Below are 10,883 nucleotides of genomic sequence, written 5' to 3'. Positions count from 1 at the left end.
CTATGCACAAGCTGCAACCTGCATGTGGCCCGAACTGAACCATCCTTTGGAAATATAGAACACTGCATCTTACCCAAAATACACCCTTCACAAACATGTGTGACAGGTGCTTCAAGAGGCGGCAAAGAAACAACCATATCAGATTTCTGCAAACGCAGCAAACTTGCAAAATTCAGATGACCAAAACGTGCATGCCAAAGTTTTGCATCTAAAATAGCCCTTGAATCTGCAACAGCATTTGCAAAATTTTGTCCACACATGTCATACAATTTCATCACCAAAACTGAGATCATGAACTGTACATCTGTCATCCACAAATTTGACTACATGTCCAAGTCTAGCAAGTGCGAATACAGACAAGAGATTCTTCTTGATCCCAGGTACATAAAGTGCATCAACAAGTGTGAAGGAACTTCCATTAGCAGCAGTGAGCACAATCTTTCCAACTCCCTGAACTGGATGAGAGGCGTTGTTGGCACAAGTGACTGAATTCCCATGAGGGACAAACTCGAGAGAGGTAAACAATTCACGATGTGAGGTACTGTGCTTTGTAGCACCACTGTCAAAATACCACACGTGTGAATCTGCAGCAATTGACAAGCATGCATCATGGATAGCAGGATTGTAAGTGCACTCTGCACTAAAAGCCCATTCTGCATCAACATCAGCAACACAGTCGCCTTTCACAGAAGACTCAACAATGGCTGTATTTGTAGTGGAACTAGCATTTGCAGTGGAACCGCCCTCTTTCTTCTTAGCCTCTTTGGCCATCAACTTAGGACACGACTTGATCAAGTGATCATTGGCTTTACAATAATGGCAACGCATCTTCTTTTTGCCCTTATCACCAAAATTTTCAGACGAATTGTTGCCAGCAGAATCATTAGGAACAGAATTTTTGCCACCCGCAACAGAACCATAAGAAGTGGTTGCATTGCTGTTACCACCCTTTCTTTGAGAAGCAATAAAAGCATGTTCAACTGCACGCTGTCTAGTCCTGTTTTTTCTGGGAAGTGACTCTTGCAACAGCAATGTGCATAATGCATCGAACTTGACAACTTCTGGATTTCCTTGGGTCATAAGTCTCCAAGTACTAGCAAAAGTTTGGTAAGAACCTGGTAAGGCATCAAGAATAGTCTGCACAAGGGAACTGTCTGAAATAACTTCACCTGCATAAATAAGTTGCTCATTGATATCCTTGACACTAGCAAGGAAAGTGTCCATATCATCTTCCTCATGCATAACCTTCGACTCTAGCTCTTTACGTAGCAAAGCAATTTTAGCTTCATTGCGGCTTGCATAAAGACGTGCTAGAATATCCCAAGCCTGTTTTACAGATTTTGATGAACGGATGTGACGAACAATGGTGCGCTTCACAGACAACGCAATCAATACACACAACCCTTCTCCTCGTCATTCTGAAAGGAAAGAAAGGAAACAAACGAAGAAAAGGGGTAGAAAGAGGTCACCCTCTTCTTCTTATTCTTTACCTTCCTCCTCTTCCTACAAAATCTATGGCTATTCTCCTAGAGAATACAAGAGGGGAGGACATCGTAAAATCATACCCTGCATGGTGTGTTGGGGTATAAAGGCCAATGTGGTCGCCCAGGTAAGTGGGCGGGCCGCCAGGTATGTACACATATTCTTTTGTAAAAACCTAATAAGAACTCACTATGCTCTACACATTACAGTAGAGAGAGTTCACCATATCGTCGTGCTCTTCTTCTCGCACTCTCTCTCGCGTCGCACTTCCACTCGTACTCCTTCAACTGGTATCAGAGCTCAGATCGAGGCTCGGGGCAGCATTTGCAGGTAGCCAGAGTCACCTGCTCAGATTGGAGTGATATTCGACAGGTGAAGACACGGCCCCAATTCCTGTGGGTGCCCTCGAACGGCTCGGTGTTCTCAGAATTTCATTCTGAGGTCATCTCCGTCATCGTTCGGCTTCGACAAAGATCTACGCAGTCCATTTTCGACTACGTGATCTCGGCGGGTGCAGATCCGACTCTGCAAATTTGGGGTTTCGACCTACGACTGCAGGTGCTGAGGATATCTGCACTACCAGAGTGCTGATTTGTGGTTGTCTACACATCGAAGGACGACTCATAGTTCTTGGAGGCGTGTCACATACGACACGGGCGTATCTACACACAGAGTGTAGGCGACATCCACTAGTTCATCAGGTAGCTTGTGTTTGCTGCTTGATATTCCAGATTTCATATTGACATTGCAGGTACTTCCACATGGGATGTATTGTCAGAGATAATGTCTGTTGAGGGTTTGTTGGCTGTGAGTCATGCAGCAAACAACCGCCGCAGCGGTTACAGCATACAGCGAGAAATTTGTGGATGTATGACTTTGTGGCAAGTCTATGTACTGTCAGATTTACTGCAGCCTTTGTTGAGGGTCGAGTGAGGTTTTATTGAGCTGGGGGATTCTCGAATGTTGAGATCCTTTCGGTGATACAGGTCTTGGAGCGATCCCTCGAGCACCCTTAGATAGGCAGCTAAGATGTATTGACTGTGAGTTAGACAATTGGGATTGCATCTTTGCTTTACTGCCGTTGAGGCATTGTCGCAGTCTATGCTTACAGGACAGTGACAGGACAGTGAGAGACAGTACAGGTGCAGGACAGGTTTACCCACAGCTTACAGTGTTAGAGAGAAAATGGTTTTTCGAGCTGTTTTTTGGTCCGTTTTTTAGTACACCATAGCCATTTTACAAAGGAGACTCTGCCGAAATTTCTGCAGAATTTGAAGATTTATTGGTTCATCTGACAGGTTGATATTGGTTCAAAGGATAGTTTACAGGGGAAACTCTGCCGAATTTTTCCCAGGAAAGTAAACTACTGTGAAGCGTAGCTATGGCTGGATCACAGGACACTGCTCTTTACAATATCAAGAAGCTGGATGGAACCTATTTCCCATTGTGGAAGAAGCAGATTTGGCACGTGTTGGTACAAAAGAAGCAGATAAAACCTATAAAGCTCAAGGGGATAAAACCAGAAGATATGGACGAAGATAAATGGAGCGAAATGGATGAATTGGCACTTTCTACCATTATGCTGACTTTGGCAGAAAGCGTTTACTTCAATGTAGCAGACAAGATGTCGGCTTATCACGCATTGACAAATCTGAGTGATCTTTATGAGAAACAGAGTGCAGCTTCACAGGGATACTGGCTTAAGAAGCTTGTTGACTTGAAGATGAAAGAAGGGACACCTATGTCCAATCATCTGAATGAATTCAACACCATCTACAGTCAGTTGTCAGCTCAAGGTGTCAAGTTTGATGAACCTGTTAGAGCTATGTTCCTGTTGATCACATTGCCGGAAAGTTGGGACACTTTTCGCACAGCTTTGAGTAATTCTGCACCTCCAGATGGTTTGACCATAGCAGGTGTAGAAGGCAGTCTGCTTACTGAAGAAACCAACAGAAAGACAATGGACAAAGACAAAGGAACAGCCTTAGTTGTCAGGGGAAGGACCAAAGAAAAGTACAAAGGTGGAAAGAGGGATCAGTCTCGTAGCAAGTCCCGCAGTGCTAAAGGCAAGAGTGACATAGAATGCTACCATTGTGGCAAGAAGGGTCACATGAAAAGAGACTGCAGAGAATGGAAAGCAGAAAAAGGCAAAGAGAAAGCTGAAGACCATGGTGAGAAGAACAAGTCCTCAGTGAAGATTCAAGAAATAAATGTGACAAACACTGTTGCAGAGGATGACAGTCTAGTGTCATGAGATATCTACTTCTTGAAAAATACAATGGACTCAGCTCTTCTTACAGCATCTGATGGAAATGCACTTAGTGACTGGATTATAGACTCGGGGGCATCACTTCATGTGTCTCCAAACAAGGAGTGGTTTACCTCTTATGTGACCACTAAAGATCATGTTTGGCTAGGCAATGGGCAGACATGTGAGATCTTAGGTGTTGGAGATGTTCAATTGAAGTTTCAGAATGGCTCTTCTTTCACACTGAAGAATGTGAGACATGTTCCCGCAATTACAAAGAGCTTGATCAGCACAGGTTTACTTGATGATGCTGGCTACGTCACCACTTTTGGACAGAACATGTGGAAGATATCCCAGGGTTCTATGACAGTAGCACATGGAGTAAAGTCTGGAGGACTCTACATGATTTATGTATCAAATGTCTCTAAAAATGTGATCAATGTAACCGAGCAGCCGAACGTTTCTTTGTGGCATAGCCGGTTAGGACATATGTCCAAGAAGGGAATGGAAATCTTGTCTCGTTTTGGTTATTTGCATGGCTTGTCATTTAATGATTTTGAATTCTGTGAACATTGTCTGTACGGTAAGCAAGCATAGCAGCCACATAAGCATAGAAGCAGTAGAAGAGATACACAGTTGGCACTTGTTCATAGTGATTTGTGTGGACCTATGCCTAACCTATCTCTAGGGGGAGCTTCTTACTTTATGACATTTATAGATGATTACTCGAGGAAAGTATGGGTTTACTTTCTCAAGCACAAGGATGAAGCGTTTAGTGTTTTCAAAACGTTTGTGACACTTGTGGAGAATCAAAGTGGCAAGAAGCTTAAATGCTTACGCACTGACAATGGTGGAGAGTATGTTTCAAAGGCCTTTCGGGACTTTTGTGAGTCAAAAGGTATAAAACGTGAATTTACTGCTCCTTACAATCCTCCTCAAAATGGTGTTGCTGAGAGGATGAATAGGACCATACAAGAGAAGGTCAAAAGTATGTTGTCTAATGCACAACTGCCAAATGGGTTTTGGGCTGAAGCTGTATCAACAGCTGTTCATCTTATAAATAGATCTCCTAGCAAGGTTTTGCAGAAGGATTCAATGGTGGCAGAGATGGTATGGTCAGGCAAAATGCCCTCATACAAGCATCTCAGAGTCTTTGACTGTGAGGCATATACTCATGTTCCAAAGGAATTTAGGAACAAACTTGAGCCAAAGAGTAGAAAGTGCATCTTTCTAGGCTATGGTAATTTTGGTGAGATGGGGTACCGACTTTGGAATTCCGAATCCAGAAAGGTTATCCACAGCAATGATGTTCACTTTAATGAAGCCAAATATCATTCTAAACCAGAGAGGGTTGAGGAGATTAGAAGAGTTGTCTTCCAAGAAGATGGACCTGCACGTGCAAGACAAAATGTCAAGGCTCAAGAGGAGCAAGGACAGGACAGAGTGGAACCACAGGTTGTGGCTAAGCCTGAGCCACCTATTTTGCGTAGATCTGGACGTATCACGCGACCTCCTGATAGGTTGGTTCCATCTATGAACTATGTCATGTTGACTGATTGCAATGAGCCTTCATGTTACAAGGAAGCAGTGCAAATGAAGGACTCCGAGAATTGGCAATTGGCCATGCAATCAGAGATGACAGCTCTGCATAAAAACCAGACATGGAAGCTAGTTAAATTACCACATGGCAAAAAGGCTCTACCTTGTAAATGGGTTTACAGGTATAAGATCACCGCTCATGATAGTCAGCCAAAGTACAAAGCAAGGCTTGTTGCCAAGGGCTTTAAGCAAGAACAAGGCATTGACTTTGATGAAGTCTTCTCTCCGGTGGTCACGATGACTACATTGAGATGCTTTCTTGCATTGGTTGCCATATTAGATTTGGTGTTGCACCAAATGGATGTCAAGACAGCGTTCTTGCATGGTGATTTAGATGTGGAAATTTACATGCAGCAGCCAGAAGGGTTTGTTGAGAAAGGCAAGGAAGATTTGGTGTGCCAGTTGTTAAAGAGTCTTTATGGCTTAAAACAATCACCGAGGGCATGGTACCATAAGTTCCACAAGTTTATGCTTTCTCAAGGCTACAAACGTAGTGAGTTCGATCATTGTCTATATACAAAGAAGGCTAAGGATGGCAGTTGGCTGATCCTTATTTTGTATGTGGATGACATGTTGATTGCTGGCAAGCACTTGGAAGAAATTTCAGCTTTGAAGTCAAAGATGGCAAAATCGTTTGACATGAAAGACATGGGTTAGGCAAGTCATATACTTGGTATGCGCATTGAGAAAGACAGATCAAAGAAGTTGATTTGGTTATCTCAAACAGAGTATATTGACAAGGTTTTGCAACGTTTCCATACGGAGAAGGGAAAGGCATTGAGTGTTCCATTGCCACCATATGTGAAACTTAGCAAACAAGATTGTCCTGTGTGTGAGAAAGAACAGGCTGAAATGGATAAGATTCCATATGCGTCTGCAATGGATAGTTTGATGTATGACATGATTGCTACTCGCCCAGACATTGCATTTGCAGTGGGAGTAGTAAGTCGATACATGTCACAGGCAAGAAACATTGGGAGGCAGTGAAAGGAATATTGAGATACTTGAAAGCTACAAAGAGTATGCGCATATGCTATGGGAGTCAGGAGCTAAGTGTAAAGGGTTTTACAGACTCAGATTATGCAGGTGACTTAGACAACCGAAGGTCTACGTCAGGGTATGTCTTTACATTGGCTGGTGGAGCAGTATCATGGCGTTCTAGATTACAAGATTGTGTTACTCAGTCTACTACAGAGGCTGAATATGTTGCAGCATCAGAGGCATGCAAAGAATCAATTTGGCTTAATTGACTAGTAACAGATTTGGGAATCAAAGAAGAGATGCCTGTGTTATATTGTGATAGTCAAAGTGCTATATAATTGGCTCGCAATCCAGTTTATCACTCAAAGACAAAGCATGTGGATGTGAAGTATCATTTCATCAGGGAAATGCTCGAGGATAAGCAACTTCAGCTTGTCAAAGTTCACACCACAGAAAATCTTGCTGATCTACTTACAAAAGGACTTCCCTCAGAGAGCTTTGCGCATTTTCGCAAGAAGTTAGGTGTAGGGTAGTACATCACTTCTCTACATCTCTTGTATATTAGCTTGTATAGTAGCTTCTCTCACACTTAAAGTACCACATTGGACTTTAAGTGGGAGGTTGTTGGTGTATAAAGCCCAATGTGGTCGCCCAAGTAAGTAGGCGGGCCGCCAGGTATGTACACATATTCTTTTGTAAAAACCTAATAAGAACTCACTATGCTCTACACATTACAATAGAGCGAGTTCACCATATCGTCGTGCTCTTCTTCTCGCACTCTCTCTCACTGCCACTGGAACTACCTCTCTAACATGTGTCAAAGCCGTATCTACATCTTGCATACATCTCCGTTGTTGCCTCATACGTCTGAAACAACGGTGCCTAATGTGTCATGTGTGACCACAATGCCAACAACGCATCGGAAAGAAGGAGACCGCCGTCTCTCACTGTCACACATATCTGCTACCATAAGTGAATGCAAAATGGAAACAAACTAGAAGATCACTCGACCACTATACAATCATGAAAGCCATGACCAAACGCATCAAAATTGATGCTCACATATGCATAAAACAACTCCACAATCTGCTATTTACAAGCATAAACTGGAACAAACTGCTCAACCGAGTGTAAAGCGCATAACCATATACGCAAGTAGAGAGCAAACTAGATCAAAACGCATCCCACAAGAGAAACATCTGCGAAAAACCTGTGAAACCTGTGACTGGAAAAGTCTGTAGCCACACAAGCATACGTTAATCCTCACTCCTGAGTGAGTGAGGACAAGAACACCAAGCTATGTCCAAGCTGACAAAACATGTCAAAGTGAGAGTAAACACTCTATCACTATCAAAGTGGGAATATATTGACCATTGCACAAGATGACATAACACTGCAAGCTTTCATGGCGAGAAGATGGAGAAAACCGAAAGAATTTCCTTTGCAAAATGAGTCAAAACTCAACGCAAACCGCAAGCCAAAATATTATAGATAACTCTCAAAGTGGGAGTAAACTTGACCACTAAACCATCATAGAGTAAATTGCGAATACACATAAACCATGGCAAGAATCTAGAAAAATCCCAGTAGAGTTTCCCCTCAAAACTGAGCAAAAAATCAAAAATCTCACCAAATACACATTAAAATAGATACTCGGTGTCTTAGTAGCAAAATCCACAAATGGTGTGCATAGCACTGGCAAAACCCTAGCACAACAACTCACTCCTGACCTAGTGGCTCTATGGACGTATACCTGTCCAAAAACATCTGCTACTTGCGAGTTATAGCTAGCTCAAACTGTATCCGCACAATGCATACATAGCATGAAACTGCACAAGACCGTGCCAAAAGCTCTATGAAACTGCCCCACACAATCGTACATGAGCATTACATGTGCTGCATAATCCACACCGGAACGATTGTGCTACCTGTGAGCAAAACCGATGGAAAACTGGCACACACTACCTCATCGATCAGTAAACACGTCAACTGGAAACACCTGCTAAGAGTTGAGCACGCTAGAGGGAACACCTGCTTTTGAATGGTCCGTCAGAGTCGTATTTGTCGATATGTTCTGTCGAAATCGAAAACTGGACAAAACGTCGAAGCCGAAACACTGTGGAGAGTACATCGGAGCCAAATCCGTTGCAGAATGAGCATGGGAGGGAAGCCAATGACGAGGCTATGCTATAGGAGAGCCTAACCGCTCTCGATAAGTCTAAGTAGAGAAAACGCTCATCGATGCCGTCTTCCGCTGTCGGGCAGAAGCACGCTAGCCGAATATCCGTGTAATCGGTGTCGAAACCGATGTCGGAACAGCTAATCGCCAATGCCGTCTGAGTCCATGTAAAAATTCTTGCCAATAGCCGATGCTCAAAGCCAAGGCCGAGCCGATGCGAAACGCCAAGAAGAATGCTAAAGCCGAAGAACCGCCGAATCGGTTGCGAAACCGATGCCGAGAAGAAGCTGTCGCGGGAGAAACTAGCAAGTGGATGCCGTGGGTACGCCGAAATACCGATGCCAGATCGTAGAGGAAAATTGCCAAGAATATCGTCGAAATCAAGCTGATAAAAGTGATGTCCGGACTTACTCGCCACCTATGTGCGCACACGCCTGTATATATGTGCGTGAGCGCACACCAAGAGCGTTCTCTCTCTCTCTCTCTCTCTCTCTCTCTCTCTCTATATATATATATATATATATATATATATATGGTTTGCCGTGCTTCCAATGCTGGCTCATTCTCTCTCCCTTTTGAGAGGAGCTCTCTCTCTCTCTCTCGGGGTGTGTGTAAATGGGGGGTCGGGGAGTCGAAGGGTCGAGGTCAGCGTGGGAGCCAGGGCTTGCACTGCACACAAAGTGTGTAGTGGTTAAGAATTTTTTTTGAAGCGTTTATTCCTCTGCAATACTGCAGGCTGGGTCTGACGAGCATTCTGTCAATTCTCACAACTGGCGATTCTTCCGCAAGCCCCCCAAGCTCGTGTGTTTGTGTGTGTGTGTGTGTGTGTGTGTGTGTGTGTGCAGCGCTACCCAACAAGCTTAATTGCAAGGCTCAAGCCATCAGTTTCACGAATTTGCTTTTCAAATCCGACTTCACTGCCTGCTTCAGTCCGTGAGCTCTGTTCACGGCTTGAGTTGCTTGCAAGATATGCTGCTCGGCTTGCATCTCGATTCCAAGCTCAAGCCCTATTTCAATCGTATTCGATCTCCTGCTCAGGCTTGTCAATTTGCTTGGCCAAATTTCCCCTTTGCTTTCAAGTTCGATTTTCCAAAAGCTACACTCGATTGTCGAAAATTTGCTGCTGCTCGCCCGACTTTACTTGCTTGCTCCTTTGGCTTCTCCACTGTTATGCACATATCTCCTCGATTCTCTGCTGCTTCCCTGCAGCCCCCGTGAGGTCTCAGCTCACATTGTGTACCCTCTTCCTGCCTGCTGAGCTTCCAAGCTCTACCAAGTTCTCATATGCCTCGATTTCCCCCTTCTCAAGCTCTTCACTACAGATGTTGCCGAACCAGGATGCCTTGAAGGTCCCGATTTCTGCTCGATTCTCTAAGAATCATCAAGATCCCCAAAAGCTCAAGAGGGGCTGCGTGCGTGCCAAGTAGCCGAGATTGCTCACCGAGAAGCTCCGATCGACACCGTCAAGTTGGATCCACCTCCGTCGAGCTCAAGCCACCAAGGCCAAGCTCTGTCACTCTTGTGTCTATCGTTGGGAAGTAGTCGTGCGCGCGGTTCGTTGGCGTAGCTCCGATACCACTTGTGAGTGCGCGTGTGAACGAATGTGCGCGTGCAGGGAAGGGGGGAAGCACGAGATGGTGAGTGAAGCAACCTAAGGAACTATGAGTGAGGAGCTCCTAATTCTTCATATAGAAGTCGGACACCGGAAGTTCGGCCCCGGACAAAGGTGCAGAACCTTTACCCCAACAATAGTCAAGATATCCAGATAACTTGGCTGCACGCACTCACTTGGCTGCACGGAAGTTGTAATAAACAAGTAGTTTTGACAAACCAACTTCAGCACATTACATTCTATGCATGATTCACAATTATCCAATGTTTGACAAAATCTTGAATCAAAATCAACATCGGGCTACATAATAAATGCATTATGGCGTACATCCCTTGAAGGAGTTTTCATTTAAGACTACATCAGTTAGGGACAATGTATTTACTAAGCCACAAAAGTAGCATTCTCTCTACAATACCCTTGGTAATAATTGTAAATGAATCTATTAATTGAGAGTCAACTTAACATGCAATCAATACTTGTCATGCAAATCAAAGGATACTCTCAAGATACATGTAGCCAACAGACTTTAAGTAGAGAATTTGATGAGTTGTCCTCAATAGATAACTCCTTAAAAGTAAAAAGGACTGAAATGCTACCTCCCTCCCAGATTAAGGGATTAAGAAAACCTCTAATGCTGATTACAACGATTCCTCTTTCTTTTTTCCTCTCTCTTTTGCCCCAACAGACGTTCTCTATGGTGGATTGATCCCACCTAGGTTTCCGGCCAGTGAAGGCAGTCTGCAGTCTATATTATAACCAAGATGCACACAAAGCGGCCTAAC

The sequence above is a fragment of the Adiantum capillus-veneris genome, chromosome 2 (genome assembly GCF_014529385.1).
Source record: "Adiantum capillus-veneris isolate H3 chromosome 2, ASM1452938v2, whole genome shotgun sequence".
NCBI lineage: Eukaryota > Viridiplantae > Streptophyta > Polypodiopsida > Polypodiales > Pteridaceae > Adiantum > Adiantum capillus-veneris.
The sequence above is the reverse complement of the archived record's forward strand: the minus strand, read 5'-3'. Positions refer to the sequence as shown.